This window comes from Pinus tabuliformis, chromosome 9 (genome assembly GCF_031772625.1).
Source record: "Pinus tabuliformis cultivar Carrire ecotype Pingquan chromosome 9, CPIR1, whole genome shotgun sequence".
NCBI lineage: Eukaryota > Viridiplantae > Streptophyta > Pinopsida > Pinales > Pinaceae > Pinus > Pinus tabuliformis.
Genome location: NC_142307.1, coordinates 1,530,410,381 through 1,530,413,939, shown reverse-complemented (window position 1 = coordinate 1,530,413,939; position 3,559 = coordinate 1,530,410,381). Strand labels below are relative to the sequence as shown.

The following is a 3,559-nucleotide window of genomic DNA, read 5'->3' as shown; positions in this document are numbered from 1 at the left end:
CCATAAACTTATTTCAGAACTCCAACGGTTGCCAATTCTGCTTTGAGATCAGTGCCATCCACCTTAATTGTCAATGTGTCTACCGTCTTTGCCAGCGTGGTCACCATACATATGTAATATCCTACAACAAAATCTAACTACTCAAAGTGAACGCCAAAGCCTTGCTATTCTCGTAGCAATAACACAAATATATAATAAATCCTTTCATGTGATCACAAAGCCACTTGGCATCATCATTGCAGTTTGCAGTTTGTCATCAAAGATTCTTTGATTTATTAAGGGAGAAGAGACTTTGAAGGCAGGTCAGAATTCAACGTATTATTTAAGGGAGGTTTATCTAAGGGAGGTTTAGGGACAGAGACCATGAAGACACGTAATTAAACTTCATGATATATATATATAGCATAGCATTGTTTTTTATTTTGTTTCCTTTACACTTAGTAATGTTTCGTAACTACTCGCGATATTGTTAAATAAAGTTTAATCTAATAAGTAGAAATAACTTACATTACTATCAAATGGAGGTTTATTGTACTAAGTAGAAATAGTTTACATTACTAAAGAAAAGTAAGGGGTAAGGGGTTTAAAAGTATGAGGTGGTTTTTTTTTTTTTTTTTTTTTCATTTTTATCATTTTCATGGTTAATAGTTTTTATCAATTTTGAGTTGTGTTGGTTATTCCCAATTTTAATGAGCTAAATCTTTTTGTTTTTAATTCTTTTATTTTAATGAGAAATTTCTTTACAATATATAAAAAATATGTAAATATTAAAATATTTCAGGTTTAAATTTTATGGGGAGAGGTTGGGAATGGAAGTCATTTTTAAGGGAATCTAATTATCCCAAGGGGTGTTCAAGCTCCACCAAATTTAGCAGCATCTTGTTTGTGAACAAGTCATTCTATTATCAAACATTGGAGCGGGCATAGGCTCAATCCAAATATGAAATTAAGAAAAAAAACAAACAAATTACTTGAGGAAGATTAAAAATCACTTATTACATTGAAATCAACCATAGAGAGAATTTCCGTATAAAATATCTTTGTTATAGGTATATTAAAAAAAATGTTGTAGTTAAGCCTTCACTGTAACAATATCAAGAAAATTAATGCCAAAGATACACTCTATAATTATATTAGTGTAGATGAATCTTAACCATGGATCTATCAAACACAAAAAAAGAGAAAAATGAACATGAATTTAAACCTTCTTTAAAATGCAAAAAAAATGAACATAAATTTAAACCTTCTTTAAAATGCAAAAACTTTAGAAAGTTTTAAATCTGAATCATAATGCAATCATAATAATCCTATACTATTACTATAGTGACATTTTTTGAGCATTGAATGTCGTTCAAAGTCCATTATATTCGGAAATAAGCATCACTTCCGCCTAAACTTGGCCCAACATTCTTGAAGTACGCCCTCAGCTCTTTGAATGTAAATGCTCTATACACACGGGGGCTTTTGTCATCAATCAATTCTTGAGGAGCACAAATTTCAGCTTCGTCTTGCACAAACATAAATAAGGCAATCGACAACCTCCTCACTTTACATCCTCCATACACCACGCGGTGTTCTGCGCTACGGTATCTGCAATTACTCCACATCTGCCATTTACAAACATCATTCAATTATATTTTGTTCTACTTCTAAAACATATTTCTAATTTCCAAAGAAAGATGTGTTGCAGTGTTTGACCTGTAGACAGTCGCCAATATTAACAGCAAAGGATCCACGCAAGGGCTTTGTATTAACCCACTCTCCTTCCTTTGTTCGGATCTGAAGACCACCCACATCATCTTGGTACAAAATAGTAAGGCACCCAATGTCTGTATGAGCTTCAGAGAATATTTGATGATCCTCAGTTGTTGCTTCCGGGTTTTTGTTATTATGATAGAAATTCATGCGGATTTGGGATTCACAATTTTCGAAGGGGGCTGATCTATAGTGTTTAGAGACATCCCCACCCAAACTGGAAATAATGAGTTTTAGGATCTCACGTGACAACTCCCTCAACTCGCTTTTATATTCTTGGATATGTTCGCTTCATCATAACAAATTATCAGAGAAAATGAACAAAATAAATCACCAGCTCAATAAAACAACCCAATTATTTAGATTAGATGTTTCTAGAATCTTCATCATGTCTAATATATTACCTTAATCTGATCTATCTATCTAAAATCCCGTGAAATTCCTCTCTATTATTAATAAATTAACACTGAAATAAATTTATCCAAGTTAAAATGAAACTATATTTATATTGTATAATCTATATATAGAAATCAAAATTACATAATTTGAAAAAAAGAAAGAAAGGAAAATCAGTGTTTCAAAAACCTACCAAAATCTATGATTTCCTTGGGGCCACAACTTGGAAGAGACTTGATGGAGTATATGGTCATTGGGAATAATCATGCTCTCAGGTGCCGATTCTTTTCCCATGGGACGTATCTCCGGCTGGATATAACCAGTAAAGAAAGTTGGTAAAATGGCCTTTTCTTTGATATCAGTGGGCAGTGAAAACATATCCCGAGCAATGGAATCTACTGTTCCAATAAGAGTTGGGTTGATTCCATGGTTGATCACATGGAAGAACCCCCATTGTTGGCAAGCGTCCCTCAATTTTTGAAGCTCTTCATCGCTTCTCCTCACTTGCTGCTCATTGCTTTCTGCTTTGGACTTCCAATGAAGGGCCGCAAGATCGATAACGGGGAGATCTAATTCCATGCTTCAAAATTAGATTTGGGTTCACAACAAACGAAGGATTGAAGCGTTGAACAACTGATTTAAAGGAATGAAACACATGAATAGATCCGCATTCAGTTACCATGGAGAAAATATTTTATTTACAAATGAATAGATCCGCATTCAGTTACAAATGAATAGATCCGCATTCAATTACCATGAAGAAATTAAAAATTAAACGAGTTGTCTTTTATTTTTTTATATAATAATTTATATCAAAATATTTTCTTTTAATTAAAAAAAAAATACAAGTGGCTACGGATTTGAATATGCATGGACCTCTGTCTAAAAAATTATTAACTTCCTCGATTCGGAACTCCATTATATTCAATGGCCTTGAACTTTTAAATCTAATTTGAATATCTGTGTGCCAAATATTTAAGTTGCTAAGTAAGATTAGTTCAGATTTATTTTAATTTTGGTTTATTAAGATATAAAATGTGAAGAAATATTTATATCTAGAAGATTTGATTTTCTTTATTAATATTTTTTAATTGTTCAAAATGTAATTTTTTTTAATTCAAAATTTCAATAAAAGTTTATATCTAAAAGATTTTATTCTTCTTTATTAATATTTTTTAATTGTTCAAAATGTAATTTTTTTTAATTCAAAATTTCAATAAAAATTTATATCTAAAAGATTTTATTCCTCTTTATTAATATTTTTTAATCTTTCAAAATGTAAAGTCTTTTTCAATATAAAATTTAAAGAAAAATTTGGTTTTGATGATAAACCACACTTGTTGGTTCGAAACACTTAGGCCAAAAATTTCTCCTATGTGATTTCTATAGAAAGACTTTGCTTAATTCA

General features: G+C 31.0%; 1 pseudogene; it reads right to left on the bottom strand.

Moving 5' to 3' along the window:
• Positions 1-1,361: 1,361 nt before the first annotated feature.
• Positions 1,362-2,730, bottom strand: LOC149154435 (C4-beta,C20-epoxidase pseudogene; annotated as a pseudogene).
• Between the last annotated feature and the right edge of the window lie 829 nt (positions 2,731-3,559).